The 17,618-nt window shown below is 43.8% G+C and overlaps 1 protein-coding gene across 1 annotated transcript in view; it reads left to right on the forward strand.

Moving 5' to 3' along the window:
* The window catches only part of LOC124026066 (exocyst complex component 4-like), a 53,804-nt gene that overhangs the window by 23,077 nt on the left and 13,109 nt on the right, over nucleotides 1–17,618 (forward strand). The window lies entirely within an intron of this gene.

Genomic DNA, 17,618 nt, shown 5'->3' on the forward strand with positions numbered 1-17,618 from the left:
TTAAGGTAAGGGTTAAGGTTTGGGTTAGGCTGAAAACAAAAATATCAACAACTACTTTCAATCGCCGGATTCAAACATGCAACCTTTGGTCTGTTTGGAACCTTTGGTCTGTTTGGAACCTTTGGTCTGTTTGGAACCTTTGGTCTGTTTGGAACCTTTGGTCTACTTGGAACCTTTGGTCTGTTTGGAACCTTTGGTCTGTTTGGAACCTTTGGTCTGTTTGGAACCTTTGGTCTGTTTGGAACCTTTGGTCTACTTGGAACAATTGGTCTGTTTGGAACCTTTGGTCTGTTTGGAACCTTTGGTCTGTTTGGAACCTTTGGTCTGTTTGGAACCTTTGGTCTGTTTGGAACAATTGGTCTGTTTGGAACCTTTGGTCTGTTTGGAACCTTTGGTCTACTTGGAACAATTGGTCTGTTTGGAACCTTTGGTCTGTTTGGAACCTTTGGTCTACTTGGAACAATTGGTCTGTCTGGAACCTTTGGTCTACTTGGAACAATTGGTCTGTTTGGAACCTTTGGTCTACTTGGAACAATTGGTCTACATGGAACCAGAGGCAGATGCTTACCGCCATCCCCGTCCACAATACCCTAGCAAAACCAAAACCTACTTGAAGGTAACGGCGCTCACTGTTGCCCCTAGTGGCTGGTCACGTCATCTCTCGACATCCTCAGACATGGATGGATGTTGAATACGGACTTGTGTCATAAGTGACCTGCCTGGCACACAACTCGCACCCATTGTCTGTGAACTCTTTGTTGTAGAAACAATAAAAAAGCCCTTGTTTTGGTAAAAATCAAATATGATGGGGCTGGAGAAATGTAACATTCTCATATTCATAGACAGAGCTACGGATGCAAGGGCTGACCATCCATGATATCAAAATGATAGTTTTGCCCTATGTTATGAGGCTGTACTGTAATTATTTACATTTACTTTGTTTACAAATATTGGAGTAAAACAAGCTTATATTTTGGGTTCTCATGGAGTGTGACAGTTGAACTAAGGTCATGAGGCATTTATAAGTTATATTCTTCAAGAATCAATGCATTTTTATTTATAAGTTATATTCTTCAAGAATCAATTTATAAGTTATATTCGAATACATATCATTTATTTATAAGTTATATTCTTCAAGAATCAATGCGTACATATCATTTATTTATAAGTTATATTCTTCAAGAATCAATGCGTACATATCATTTATTTATAAGTTATATTCTTCAAGAATCAATGCGTACATATCATTTATTTATAAGTCCACAAATGGATGTAGCAACTGCTGATTGCCCCTTTAAAGAGCCTGTGTGATGTGTTTGTTTAGTTACCATTCATGTGCTCGTGGGAAACATCCCAGTTGGAACAATTCTTCAACCAATGACATTTTAGCTAGCTATATGAGCTATATGAGCTTCTAATAGCTTCTAAGTTTCTAATAATAAAGTTAGCTAGGTTGCAAACATGGACAATATACGTATCAACAATGAAACATATCAAGTATGTTGATATGTAGCATTGTAATTTTCTCACACTTTCCGACTTGTAATTACAACTTGGAGGGCCGTTTAAGTGGAAGTCTCGTATTTCCGATAACTCAGACACCACATGAACAGACTATTTGTCCCACGTCCTGGTTGAAAGGTGGCATAGTGTTGGCTACTGTATTTTTCTATTGATGGTTAAATCAGCCACGTGATTCTGAGGTAAAAGGATGTGTGTTGTCATGCCGTATACCCCAGTATATGGTATCAACGTTATATCATCCAAGCCTAGTTGATACCAGCTGAGAACATCACCTGGCAGACAACAGGTTTACAGGTGAGGCCAGATAGTGACTGAGACAAGTATTGTACATGAAAGTTAGTTACTCAAGTCAAAGTTTGCTCTCTTTTTGTCATCATTATTTTCTGTAGACTTTAACTTCAATTGGTCTGCTGTTCAGACAAACAGATTGAAAAGGCTGACCTGCAAAGAAGCAGCTTATGTCCTCCACATTGGTGGTGTTGGTGATTCTCTACCTTCTAGTTACAGCTTATGTCCTCCACATTGGTGTTGTTGGTGGTTCTCTACCTTCTAGTTACAGCTTATGTCCTCCACATTGGTGTTGTTGGTGGTTCTCTACCTTCTAGTTACAGCTTATGTCCTCCACATTGGTGTTGTTGGTGGTTCTCTACCTTCTAGTTACAGCTTATGTCCTCCACATTGGTGTTGTTGGTGGTTCTCTACCTTCTAGTTACAGCTTATGTCCTCCACATTGGTGTTGTTGGTGGTTCTCTACCTTCTAGTTACAGCTTATGTCCTCCACATTGGTGTTGTTGGTGATTCTCTACCTTCTAGTTACAGCTTATGTCCTCCACATTGGTGTTGTTGGTGATTCTCTACCTTCTAGTTACAGCTTATGTCCTCCACATTGGTGTTGTTGGTGGTTCTCTACCTTCTAGTTACAGCTTATGTCCTCCACATTGGTGTTGTTGGTGGTTCTCTACCTTCTAGTTACAGCTTATGTCCTCCACATTGGTGTTGTTCCTCAGTGGTTCTCTTCCTTCTAGTTACAGCTTATGTCCTCCACATTGGTGTTGTTGGTGGTTCTCTGACCTTCTAGTTATTCTTGGTGTTGTTGGTGGTTCTCTTCCTTCTAGTTACAGCTTATGACCTCCACATTGGTGTTGTTGGTGATTCTCTAACTTCTAGTTACAGCTTATGTCCTGACAGTTGGTGGTTCCTTCTTCCTTGGTGTTGTTGGTGGTTCTCTACCTTCTAGTTACAGCTTATGTCCTCCACATTGGTGTTGTTGGTGATTCTCTACCTTCTAGTTACAGCTTATGTCCTCCACATTGGTGTTGTTGGTGGTTCTCTACCTTCTAGTTACAGCTTATGTCCTCCACATTGGTGTTGTTGGTGATTCTCTACATTGTGTGTTGGTGATTCTTCTACTTCTAGTTACAGCTTATGTCCTCCACATTGGTGTTGTTGGTGATTCTCTCCTTCTAGTTACAGCTGTCCTCCACATTGGTGTTGTTGGTTTCTCTTCCTTCTAGTTACAGCTTATGTCCTCCACATTGGTGTTGTTGGTGGTTCTCTTCCTTCTAGTTACAGCTTATGTCCTCCACATTGGTGTTGTTGGTGGTTCTCTTCCTTCTAGTTACAGCTGGGGTGTCCTCCACATTGGTGTTGTTGGTGGTTCTCTTCCTTCTTTACAGTGGGGTGTCTGACAGTATGTAGTTCCTTCTTCTGACTCAGTGGGGTGTCTGACAGTATGTAGTTCCTTCTTCCTCAGTTCTGACAGTATGTAGTTCCTTCTTCCTCAGTGGGGTGTCTGACAGTATGTAGTTCCTTCTTCCTCAGTGGGGTGTCTGACAGTATGTAGTTCCTTCTTCCTCAGTGGGGTGTCTGACAGTATGTTCCTTCTTCCTCAGTTGTCTGACTTCTTCTTCTCAGTGGGGTGTCTGACAGTATGTAGTTCCTTCTTCCTCAGTGGGGTGTCTGACAGTATGTAGTTCCTTCTTCCTCAGTGGGGTGTCTGACAGTATGTAGTTCCTTCTTCCTCAGTGGGGTGTCTGACAGTATGTAGTTCCTTCTTCCTCAGTGGGGTGTCTGACAGTATGTAGTTCCTTCTTCCTCAGTGGGGTGTCTGACAGTATGTAGTTCCTTCTTCCTCAGTGGGGTGTCTGACAGTATGTAGTTCCTTCTTCCTCAGTGGGGTGTCTGACAGTATGTAGTTCCTTCTTCCTCAGTGGGGTGTCTGACAGTATGTAGTTCCTTCTTCTTCAGTGGGGTGTCTGACAGTATGTACCTCATTCTTCCTCAGTGGGGTGTCTGACAGTATGTAGTTCCTTCTTCCTCAGTGGGGTGTCTGACAGTATGTAGTTCCTTCTTCCTCAGTTCTTCCTCAGTGGGGTGTCTGACAGTATGTAGTTCCTTCTTCCTCAGTGGGGTGTCTGACAGTATGTGGGGTGTCTGAGTTCCTTTCTTCCTCAGTTATGTGGTGGGGTGTCTGACAGTATGTAGTTCCTTCTTCCTCAGTGGGGTGTGTCTGACAGTATGTAGTTCCTTCTTCCTCAGTGGGGTGTCTGACAGTATGTAGTTCCTTCTAGTTATGGTGGGGTGTCTGACAGTATGTAGTTCCTTCTTCCTCAGTGGGGTGTCTGACAGTATGTAGTTCCTTCTTCCTCAGTGGGGTGTCTGACAGTATGTAGTTCATTCTTCCTCAGTGGGGTGTCTGACAGTATGTAGTTCCTTCTAGTTACGGTGGGGTGTCTGACAGTATGTAGTTCCTTCTAGTTACGGTGGGGTGTCTGACAGTATGTAGTTCCTTCTAGTTACGGTGGGGTGTCTGACAGTATGTAGTTCCTTCTTCCTCAGTTGGGTGTCTGACAGTATGTAGTTCCTTCTTCTTCAGTGGGGTGTCTGACAGTATGTACCTCATTCTTCTTCAGTGGGGTGTCTGACAGTATGTAGTTCCTTCTTCCTCAGTGGGGTGTCTGACAGTATGTACCTCCTTCTTCCTCAGTGGGGTGTCTGACAGTATGTACCTCCTTCTTCCTCATTGGGGTGTCTGACAGTATGTACCTCCATCTTCCTCAGTGGGGTGTCTGACAGTATGTACCTCCTTCTTCCTCAGTGGGGTGTCTGACATTATGTACCTCCATCTTCCTCAGTGGGGTGTCTGACAGTATGTACCTCCTTCTTCCTACAAGTCTGCCCTTGCCTTGTTTGACCAAATCAATCACTGACTGTTAATACTATTTATTGTAGAAATCTTTTATCTGATTGACCATTAAGTAAAATACTTGTCCCTCTCCTGGCTTTCCTTGCTCTATATTCTGGACATCTGTTTCCTGCTAGAACCCTTTTGCAGTAGCCTGAGTTATATGATTGTGATAACTATTTTTTGCCTTACCTCCCTTATCCTACCTCATTTGCACATACTGTATATATACTTTTTCTACTGTATTATTGACTGTATGTTTGTTTATTCCATGTGTAACTCTGTGTTGTTGTATGTGTCGAACTGCTTTGCTTTATCTTGGCCAGGTCGCAGTTGTAAATGAGAACTTGTTCTCAACTAGCCTACCTGGTTAGATAAAGGTGAAAAATATATATATATATATCTACATAGTCTATGGCAGGCCTGGGCAATTATTTTCCATGTTTGACCACATTAGAATATATTTTTGCCATCGCGGGCCAGAATCATATTACAGGATTATACATCATGTGTTTGACTGTTGACTGATATATCAACTGTAAATCACATCCAGATATGCTACTTATTTTACTGTTTTAACATCCACAGAAATAAACCACGTCCATGTTCTCCTTTTGGTAGGTATTTTCATTATTAAACATGCATTGAACTTCACGGAGGGAAAGTACACTGTGTATTGACTAGAGCTGTGAAGTCAGGTATAGTCTCTGACATCGCTATTCACTAGATTGCTGAGAGGTGAGAGTCAATAAGAGGTGATCTGTGTCTTGACTTGTTGTATTTCATCAGGGAAAATGTCTGTTCACATACAAAGGTTGACCCAAACAGTACAAACATCTTCTGAGCAGGAGTCCTAATCTTTGGAAAGTTTTGTTCATCAAGAGATGAATAGAACCTCGTCAGGGACATTGTTTTGAATAGTTCTCCAATCACTGAATCAGGCTGAAGATCGATAAGCTCAAGTTACAGGTCAGTGGTAGCGTGTTGACCCAAGTCGCGGGCCACATACGCCCCCCGGGCCGGCCATTGCCCAGGCCTATGGTGTGGGCTAACAAGAATAAACATATGATTATATTTTGAGCTGTGTACTCAAGAGCTTCTCGGTTTTCAAATCAAATGTTATTATTCACATGCTTTGTAAACAACGTGTAGACTAACAGTGACATTTACTTACTTATTTCCCAAAAATGCAGAGAGAAAAAGAGAAAATCAATTATAACAACACAATAAATACACAATAACTTGGCTGTATACACGGGTTACCAGTACAGAGTCAATGATAACTTGACTATATACATGGGGTACCAGTACAGAGTCAATGATAACTTGGCTATATACATGGGGTACCAGTACAGAGTCAATGATAACTTGGCTGTATACACGGGGTACCAGTACAGAGTCAATGATAACTTTGCTATATACACGGGGTACCAGTACAGAGTCAATGATAACTTGACTATATACATGGGGTACCAGTACAGAGTCAATGATAACTTGGCTATATACATGGGGTACCAGTACAGAGTCAATGATAACTTGGCTGTATACACGGGGTACCAGTACAGAGTCAATGATAACTTGGCTATATACACGGGGTACCAGTACAGAGTCAATGATAACTTGACTATATACATGGGGTACCAGTACAGAGTCAATGATAACTTGGCTATATACATGGGGTACCAGTACAGAGTCAATGATAACTTGGCTATATACATGGGGTACCAGTACAGAGTCAATGATAACTTGGCTATGTACACGGGGTACCAGTACAGAGTCAATGATAACTTGGCTATATACATGGGGTACCAGTACAGAGTCAATGATAACTTGGCTATATACATGGGGTACCAGTACAGAGTCAATGATAACTTGGCTATGTACATGGGGTACCAGTACAGAGTCAATGATAACTTGGCTATATACATGGGGTACCAGTACAGAGTCAATGATAACTTGGCTATATACATGGGGTACCAGTACAGAGTCAATGATAACTTGACTATATACACGGGGTACCAGTACAGAGTCAATGATAACTTGGCTATATACACGGGGTACCAGTACAGAGTCAATGATAACTTGACTATATACACGGGGTACCAGTACAGAGTCAATGATAACTTGGCTATATACACGGGGTACCAGTACAGAGTCAATGATAACTTGGCTATATACACGGGGTACCAGTACAGAGTCAATGATAACTTGGCTATGTACACGGGGTACCAGTACTGAGTCAATGGTAACTTGGCTATATACACGGGGTACCAGTACAGAGTCAATGATAACTTGGCTATATACACGGGGTACCAGTACAGAGTCGATGTGCAGTGGTTCGAGGTAGTTGAGGTAGATAAAGTTGAAGTCGGAAGTTTACATACACCTTAGCCAAATACATTTAAACTCAGTTTTTCACAATTCCTGACATTTAATCCCAGTAAACATTCCCTGTTTTAGGTCAGCACTTTATTTTAAGAATGTGAAATGTGTTGCTAAACTCAAATTATATTCATTAATAACTTTAGTGAAGTGGGCAACATAGCCAAAATATTTGTGATTTACAGTACCCTACTAGCGTGGAGGGACTGTAGGAAATACCTCCCAAATATGTTCTCTATGTTGCCTATAGTAGGCAACTCAGACTTGCCAAATGCCCTGAGTGATGCCAATATTAATCTTTGGCATGCTCTAGGAATCAGGACCTTTTCAGACCTATTTCATCAGAAAACCACTACACTGAAATCCTTTCAAGAGCTCTGCAGTGAATTCAATGTGCCAAGTATCTTCAAATTAGACACGTCATTTCCTCATTTATTTCCAAGAGGAGGTTTAGAGCTCAGCTGAATGAAGTTGAAACCCTTCTTGTCACAGCACAATCCATTAAAGGCTAAATCTCCTACATCTATAGACTCTTTTCTGAGAAAGGAGGCTCCTCCTTTAATCCTTTGAAAATAATCTGGGAAAAGGACCTTGGTCTGACTATCAGTGATGAGTTATGGGCGGAGGTTTGCAACAGGGTATACTGCTCCTCTACTACACTACTATGTAAAAATGAAAGAATCTAATTACACATTTTTAATACTTCTCCTACATTTAAAATGTGGATTGACCAGATTGTTGACTTTCTCCCTCTTGAAAAGCTCACTTATGACCTCCACAAGAGACAGCCCAAGTTTGATAGACTCTGGTCTCTACTACTCAACTATATTTCAAATTGGACAGAGTAAATGGGGTGATTAGGGAAATGAGCAGATATATATTGTGTAAGGTCCTGTAAAAACTAAAAACTAATTATTTGCTCGTCATCTCAGCTAAGGCTGGAAATAACTAATAAGAATATTTAAAAAAAATAATTATTCATTCTATTTTTATTTGTAAAGTTTTTTATATTATTATTATTGTCTGTTTGTTGTTTGATTGAAAAACAAGAACTGAATAAAACTTTAAATTGAAAGAAAATAAAGAATGTGAAATGTCAGAATAATAGTAGAGAGAATGATTTATTTCAGCTCATCACATTCCCAAGTTTACATCTGCTCAATTAGTGTTTGGTAGCATTGCCTTTAAACTGTTTAACTTGGGTCAAACGTTTCGGTGGCCTTCCACAAGCTTCCCACAATAAGTTGGGTCAATTTTTGCCCATTCCTCCTGACAGAGCTGGTGTAACTGTCAGGTTTGTAGGCCTCCTTGCTCACACACTTTTTCAATTCTGCCCACAAATGTTCTATAAGATTGAGGTCAGGGCTTTGTGATGGCCACTCCAATACCTTGACTTTGTTGTCCTTAAGCCATTTTGCCACAACTTTGGAAGTATGCTTGGGGGTCATTGTCCATTTGGAAGACCCATTTGCGACCAGGCTTTAACTTCCTGACAATATATCCACAGAATTTTCCAGCCTCATGATGCCATCTATTTTGTGAAGTGCACCAGTCCCTCCTGCAGCAAAGCACCCCCACAACAAGATGCTGCCACCCCTGTGCTTCACGGTTGGGATGGTGTTCTTCGGCTTGCAAGGCTCCCCCTTTTCTTTCAAACATAACAAAGGTCATTATGGCCAGAGGACATTTTTTCAAAAAGTACGATCTTTGTCCCCATATGCAGTTGCAAACCATAGTCTGGCTTTTTTATGCCGGTTTTGGAGCAGTGGCTTCTTCCTTGCTGAGCGGCCTTTCAGGTTATGTCGATATAGGACCCGTTTTACTGTGGATATAGATAATTTTGTGCCTGTTTCCTCCAGCATCTTCACAAGGTCCTTTGCTGTTGTTCTGGGATTGATTTGCACTTTTCGCACCAAAGTACGTTCATCTCTAGGAGACAGAACGCGTCTCCTTCCTGAGCGGTATGACGACTGTGTGGTCCCATGGTTTTATACTTGCGTACTTTTGTTTGTACAGATGATCGTGGTACCTTCAGGCGTTTGGAAATTGCTCCCAAGGATGAACCAGACTTGTGGAGGTCTACAATTATTTTTCTGAGATCTGATTTCTTTTGATTTTCCCATGATGTCAATTAAAGAGGCACTGAGTTTGAAGGTAGGCCTTGAAATAAATCCACAGGAACGCCTCCAATTGACTCAAATGATGTCAGTTAGCCTATCAGAAGCTTTTAAAGCCATGACTTTATTTTCTGGAATTTTCCAAGCTGTTTAAAGGCACAGTCAAATGAGTTTATGTAAACGTCTGACCCACTGGAATTGTGATACAGTGAATTATAACTTAAATAATCTGTCTGTAAACAGTTGTTGGGAAAATTACTTGTGTCATGCACAAAGTAGATGTCCTAACAGACTTGCCAAAACTGTAGTTTGTTAACAAGAAATTTGTGGAGTGGTTGAAAACCTAGTTTTAATGTCTCCAACCTAAGTATATGTAAACTTCCGACTTCAACTGCATGTACACAGGTAGGGATACAGTGACTAGGCAACAGGATAGATAATAAACAGTAACAGCAGCATATGTGATGAGTCAATAGAGTTAGTGCCAAAAGGGTCCGTGCTGATTTGGTTAAATATTTTTATGGCTTTGGGGGTGGATGCTGTTCAGCGTCCTGTTGGTTCCAGACTTGGTATCTCTTGTTGTGCAGTAACAGAGAGAACAGTCTATGACTTGGGTGGCTGGAGTCTTTGACCATTTTTAGGGCCTTCCTCTAACACCACCTGGTATAGAGGTCCAGAATGGCATGGAGCTCGGCCCCAGTGATGTACTGGGCCATACGCACTACCCTCTGTAGCTCTTTGCAGTCGGATGACAAGCAGTTGCCATACCAGGCGGTGATGCAGCCAGTCAAGATGCTCTCAAGGGTGCAGCTGTAGAACTTTTGAGGATCTGAGGGTCCATGCCAAATCTTGGTACACGTAAAACCAGAACAATTTATACATAGTTCACCACACTTGTTTGCTTTGAATTTCTTCTGTGTAATGTCTTCATGAACACACTCTAGAATGTTAAAGTGTTATTCACCTGTCCCCATGGGATAACCTTTTCTTCTGTGTAATGTCTTCATGAACACACTCTAGAATGTTAGTGTTATTCACCTGTCCCCATGGGATAACCTTTTCTTCTGTGTAATGTCTTCATGAACATACTCTAGAATGTTAAAGTGTTATTCCCCTGTCCCCATGGGATAACCTTTTCTTCAGTGTAATGTCTTCATGAACACACTCTAGAATGTTAGTGTTATTCACCTGTCCCCATGGGATAACCTTTTCTTCTGTGTAATGTCTTCATGAACACACTCTAGAATGTTAGTGTTATTCACCTGTCCCCATGGGATAACCTTTTCTTCTGTGTAATGTCTTCATGAACACACTCTAGAATGTTAGTGTTATTCATCTGTCCCCATGGGATAACCTTTTCTTCTGTGTAATGTCTTCATGAACACACTCTAGAATGTTAGTGTTATTCCCCTGTCCCCATGGGATAACCTTTTCTTCTGTGTAATGTCTTCATGAACACACTCTAGAATGTTAGTGTTATTCACCTGTCCCCATGGGATAACCTTTTCTTCTGTGTAATGTCTTCATGAACACACTCTAGAATGTTAGTGTTATTCACCTGTCCCCATGGGATAACCTTTTCTTCTGTGTAATGTCTTCATGAACACACTCTAGAATGTTAGTGTTATTCACCTGTCCCCATGGGATAACCTTTTCTTCTGTGTAATGTCTTCATGAACACACTCTAGAATGTTAAAGTGTTATTCACCTGTCCCCATGGGATAACCTTTTCTTCTGTGTAATGTCTTCATGAACACACTCTAGAATGTTAGTGTTATTCACCTGTCCCCATGGGATAACCTTTTCTTCTGTGTAATGTCTTCATGAACACACTCTAGAATGTTAGTGTTATTCACCTGTCCCCATGGGATAACCTTTTCTTCTGTGTAATGTCTTCATGAACACACTCTAGAATATTAGTGTTATTCACCTGTCCCCATGGGATAACCTTTTCTTCTGTGTAATGTCTTCATGAACACACTCTAGAATGTTAGTGTTATTCACCTGTCCCCATGGGATAACCTTTTCTTCTGTGTAATGTCTTCATGAACACACTCTAGAATGTTAGTGTTATTCACCTGTCCCCATGGGATAACCTTTTCTTCTGTGTAATGTCTTCATGAACACACTCTAGAATGTTAGTGTTATTCACCTGTCCCCATGGGATAACCTTTTCTTCTGTGTAATGTCTTCATGAACACACTCTAGAACCCTTTTCACAGAGAGTTCTACCTGGAACCCAAAAGGGTTCTTTAAATGGTTATCCTATGGGGACAGCCAAAATACCCTTTTGGTTTCCATGTAAAACCCTTTTCACAGAGAGTTCTACCTGGAACCCAAAAGGGTTCTTTAAATGGTTCTCCTATGGGGACAGCCAAAATACCCTTTTGGTTTCCATGTAGAACCCTTTTCACAGAGAGTTCTACCTGGAACCCAAAAGGGTTCTTTAAATGGTTCTCCTATGGGGACAGCCAAAATACCCTTTTGGTTTCCATGTAGAACCCTTTTCACAGAGAGTTCTACCTGGAACCCAAAAGTGTTATTTAAATGGTTATCCTATGGGGACAGCCAAAATACCCTTTTGGTTTCCATGTAGAACCCTTTTCACAGAGAGTTCTACCTGGAACCCAAAAGGGTTCTTTAAATGGTTCTCCTATGGGGACAGCCAAAATACCCTTTTGGTTTCCATGTAGAACCCTTTTCACAGAGAGTTCTACCTGGAACCCAAAAGGGTTCTTTAAATGGTTCTCCTATGGGGACAGCCAAAATACCCTTTTGGAACCCTTTTTTCTAAGAGTGCAGTTATACAACATTACAATTATTTAGGGAACATCATGCAACAGACTTGTGCATTGTGATTTAAATTAGTGCTTTAGGGTTATATCGTCTCAAGACAATTAATCTTTACTTTTTTTCAAGTAACTGAATTTTCTTTTGTGCAACGCAACCATGTTCTTTTGTTTTGTTCTTTGTGGAAAGACGAAAGGAAATGATGGTGTGTGTACCATGATTAATTGTCTGAGTCAGGGGATCAGCATTCAGACTCATCTCTAACTATCATACTGCAGTATTTCCGGTTTCTGAACACTTGGACCAAAATAGAGTCTTGTTTTTGCAGGCTGATATCTAAGACGAGGATTGCAGGGTCGTTCCACGAGTACCTTTTGCATCACTTTGATACAATTGGTTTAAATTTTGCACCAATATTGAATTTTAAAAGCTGGTTATGTTATATGATCTTATCCTTAATCTGGGGAGAAAGCTGAGAGAACAGAAGTGGTGTTGTTGGTGAGTTTGGTTCAACCTTGGTGTGGTCAAGATGTGCTTCTCTCCTATTTCTATTGGCTTTCATCCCCAGACAAACACATCTGGTCTATTTGCAGTTTCCATTAACACGTGTTGTTGGGGTGAGTCGGTTGTGTTATTATCATCAAGGTCAATGTGGTGGATATGTTTACGTTATTGACCTGGATCTTAATTAGGGTTGGATCAAAGCACTATTGCTCCACAGCCCTCAAACTCACCTCTGGACCTCTAAGACAGTTCTGCCTCATCGTTCCACTGCCCCCTGTAACCAGGGACTGATTTAGACCTGGGACACCAGGTGTGTGCAATTAGTTATTAGGTAGAACAGACAACCAGCAGACTCTAGACCTCAGGGTCAGAGTGTAGTTACCCCTGATCTAGTGTATAGCTCTGAATGATCTGTTTTCCTTCACAAACTGTTGAAGTCCCTGTATAACATATAACCTCTTTTTGAAGAGAATGAAAGGCTGCCTTGCTCGGTGTTTACACGGGACTACCTGTTCAATGAGTCTTTACCTACATTGATGCAGACCTAACTGGCATCAATGCCCGATTTCTGCCAAAGTCATCAGATGTTTTTTTAAGAGTTCAAATTCAGAGAAACCTGTTGTTTTGTCTGTGCAGCCCCCTGTTCCTTCCTGCCACTGCAGTCAGCGCTCCAGAGCTTTGCACATAGCAGTTACTTTTCATTAGCATTTCTATATTAGTCTCTTCTCCTCCAAGCATTGTCCTCAGTGTCCATCCTGCACCTTTATCTCTCTCAATAACCTCCACCCACATAGGATAGACACACACACACACACACACACACACACACACACACACACACACACACACACACACACACACACACACACACACACACACACACACACACACACACACACACACACACACACACACACACACACACACACACACACACACACCACACACCACACTTAATAGAAAGAGCAATCTGCTTGTGAGTAGTGTTTGCTCAGTTGATTGGAGGACTGTGTCACTTGGCCTCCCTGTGTTTGTCTAAGCCAATGGGGTCTCAGCTTATCTTCAGCCACTTAGTTTGGCTTTAATGGGGACAAGGCAGAATACTGGGGACATGGAGATGAGGCAGGATACTGGGGACATGGAGATGAGGCAGGATACTGGGAACATGGAGACGAGGCCGGGTACTGGGAACATGGAGACGAGGCAGGGTACTGGGGACATGGAGACGAGGCCGGGTACTGGGAACATGGAGACGAGGCAGGGTACTGGGAACATGGAGACGAGGCCGGGTACTGGGATCATGGAGACGAGGCCGGGTAATGGGTTAATGGGGACGAGGCCGGGTACTGGGAACGAGGCCGGGTACTGGGAACATGGAGACGAGGCAGTGTACTTGGGACATGGAGACGAGGCAGGGTACTGGGGACATGGAGACGAGGCAGGGTACTGGGGACATGGAGACGAGGCAGGGTACTGGGGACATGGAGACGAGGCATTGTACTGGAGACATGGAGACGAGGCAGGGTACTGGGGACCTGGAGACGAGGCAGGGTACTGGGGACCTGGAGACGAGGCAGGGTACTGGGGACCTGGAGACGAGGCAGGGTACTGGGGACATGGAGACGAGGCAGGGTACTGGGGACATGGAGACGAGGCAGGGTACTGGGGACATGGAGACGAGGCAGGGTACTGGGGACATGGAGACGAGGCAGGGTACTGAGTTAATGGGAACGAGGCAGGGTACTGGGGACATGGAGACGAGGCAGGGTACTGGGGACATGGAGACGAGGCAGGGTACTGGGGACATGGAGACGAGGCAGGGTACTGGGGACATGGAGACGAGGCAGGGTACTGGGGACATGGAGATGAGGCAGGGTACTGGGAACATGGAGACGAGGCAGGATACTAGGGACATGGAGACGAGGCAGGGTACTGGAGACATGGAGACGAGGCAGGGTACTGGAGACATGGAGACGAGGCAGGATACTGAGTTAATGGGAACGAGGCAGGGTACTGGAGACATCTCATGTGATGTGACTCCCAAATAAGTCAACATGTGACTCTGTCAGAATGTGCATAATGTAGATACAGAGCTATGAGTATTTCTATGATTTAGAGTATTTAGTTCCTGTTTCTAGTTTAAGAATCAAATCAGAGAGTTTAAAACTTGTATAGTCTTGAATCTGTAGGAAATATCTCCACTAAGGACCTCCGTCAACAGGGGATATTGGCCTGCGTTGCTCAGCTGCAGTTTCAACTACTTCCTTCCTCACTCTGTCAGTGTGTGTTTGGGTCTTTGAGTGGGCTTGTCGTCCTGCCTGCTACGTGCTCTCATCCGTACGACCTTCACAAGGGCTGAGGGAGTAACTGGGGTGCTGGCCCTGACTGCAGCCAATCGATCGCTAGCCCTCACCACCCCTCTTCCACTCAGCAGTCTCTCTCCCAACACACACCACACTCCCCACCGCCTCATTGCCCAAATAGACTCACATATGAGTGACAGGGCCAATTTCTCTCTCCTTCCACTCCCCTCTAATTCATAGCCATTGATTTACACCTGGTGGTCTGAATGCTCTTTATACACACAAACACACACACACACACACACACACACACAAACACACACACACACACACACACACACACACACACACACACACACACACACACACACACACACACACACACACACACACACACACACACACACACACACACACACACACACACACACACACACACACACAGCTCCTTTGCATGGATCACGATGCAGACACAGACTTGGTGTCTCAGCACATGGATTGAAGGACTGAAGGGACTTTCTGAAGGACTGTAGAAGGTCTTCAGATGTGTAGCACAGTGTCCCAAACCTCTCCTTGAGTTCTCACTGCTGTTCCTCCAATTTGATGTATTCAAGTCCAATCTCACCTGATTCAACTGATCAACGTCTCATCAATCCCTTCATTAGTTGAAATAAGTGTGTTAGTTCTGGATTACATCAAATCATTAAGGCTGGTTCTCTTTAGTTCTCTTTCGTCTTCGTTCTCCCTGGTTCTCTTTAGTTCTCTTTCGTCTTAGTTCTCCCTGGTTCTCTTTAGTTCTCTTTCGTCTTAGTTCTCCCTGGTTCTCTTTAGTTCTCTTTCGTCTTAGTTCTCCCTGGTTCTCCTTCGTCCTAGTTCTCCCTGGTTCTCTTTAGTTCTCTTTCGTCTTAGTTCTCCCTCGTTCTCTTTAGTTCTCTTTCGTCCTAGTTCTCCCTGGTTCTCTTTAGTTCTCCTTCGTCCTAGTTCTCCCCGGTTCTCTTTAGTTCTCTTTCGTCTTAGTTCTCTTTCGTCTTAGAGGTGTGGAATGGTCCTTGTTTCTCGGGAAGAGGTGTGGAATGGTCCTGGGTTCTCGGGAAGAGGTGTGGAATGTCCTGGGTTCTCGAGAAGAGGTGTGGAATGGTCCTGGGTTCTCGAGATGAGGTGTGGAATGGTCCTGGGTACTCGAGATAAGGTGTGGAATGGTCCTGGGTACTCGAGATGAGGTGTGGAATGGTCCTGGGTTCTCAAGATGAGGTGTGGAATGGTCCTGGGTTCTCGAGAAGAGGTGTGGAATGGTCCTGGGTACTCGAGATAAGGTGTGGAATGGTCCTGGGTACTCGAGATGAGGTGTGGAATGGTCCTGGGTACTCGAGATGAGGTGTGGAATGGTCCTGGGTTCTCAAGATGAGGTGTGGAATGGTCCTGGGTTCTCGAGATGAGGTGTGGAATGGTCCTGGGTTCTCAAGAAGAGGTGTGGAATGGTCTTGGGTTCTCGAGATGAGGTGTGGAATGGTCCTGGGTTCTCAAGATGAGGTGTGGAATGGTCCTGGGTTCTCGGGAAGAGGTGTGGAATGGTCCTGGGTTCTCAAGAAGAGGTGTGGAATGGTCTTGGGTTCTCGAGATGAGGTGTGGAATGGTCCTGGGTTCTCAAGATGAGGTGTGGAATGGTCCTGGGTTCTCGGGAAGAGGTGTGGAATGGTCCTGGGTTCTCAAGAAGAGGTGTGGAATGGTCCTGGGTACTCGAGATAAGGTGTGGAATGGTCCTGGGTTCTCAAGATGAGGTGTGGAATGGTCCTGGGTTCTCAAGATGAGGTGTGGAATGGTCCTGGGTTCTCGAGATGAGGTGTGGAATGGTCCTGGGTTCTCGAGATGAGGTGTGGAATGGTCCTGGGTTCTCGAGATGAGGTGTGGAATGGTCCTGGGTTCTCAAGGAAGAGGTGTGGAATGGTCCTGGGTTCTCAAGAAGAGGTGTGGAATGGTCTTGGGTTCTCGAGATGAGGTGTGGAATGGTCCTGGGTTCTCAAGATGAGGTGTGGAATGGTCCTGGGTTCTCGGGAAGAGGTGTGGAATGGTCCTGGGTTCTCAAGAAGAGGTGTGGAATGGTCTTGGGTTCTCGAGATGAGGTGTGGAATGGTCCTGGGTTCTCAAGATGAGGTGTGGAATGGTCCTGGGTTCTCGGGAAGAGGTGTGGAATGGTCCTGGGTTCTCGGGAAGAGGTGTGGAATGGTCCTGGGTTCTCAAGAAGAGGTGTGGAATGGTCTTGGGTTCTCGAGATGAGGTGTGGAATGGTCCTGGGTTCTCGAGATGAGGTGTGGAATGGTCCTGGGTTCTCGAGATGAGGTGTGGAATGGTCCTGGGTACTCGAGATGAGGTGTGGAATGGTCCTGGGTTCTCAAGATGAGGTGTGGAATGGTCCTGGGTTTTCGGAAGAGGTGTGGAATGTCCTGGGTTCTCGAGATGAGGTGTGGAATGGTCCTGGGTTCTTGAGATGAGGTGTGGAATGGTCCTGGGTTCTTCGAGATGAGGTGTGGATTGGTCCTGGGTTCTCGAGATGAGGTTTGGAAAGGCCCTGGGTTCTCAAAATGAGGTGTGGAAAGGCCCTGGGTTCTCATAATGAGGTGTGGAATGGTCCTGGGTTCTCGAGATGAGGTGTGGAATGGTCCTGGGTTCTCGAGATGAGGTGTGGAATGGTACTGGGTTCTCGAGATGAGGTGGAGAATGGTCCTGGGTTCTCGAGAAGAGGTGTGGAATGGTATTGGGTTCTCGAGATGAGGTGTGGAATGGTACTGGGTTCTCGGGAAGAGGTGTGGAATGGTC

The sequence above is a fragment of the Oncorhynchus gorbuscha genome, unplaced genomic scaffold (genome assembly GCF_021184085.1).
Source record: "Oncorhynchus gorbuscha isolate QuinsamMale2020 ecotype Even-year unplaced genomic scaffold, OgorEven_v1.0 Un_scaffold_2549, whole genome shotgun sequence".
Taxonomy (NCBI): Eukaryota; Metazoa; Chordata; class Actinopteri; order Salmoniformes; family Salmonidae; genus Oncorhynchus; species Oncorhynchus gorbuscha.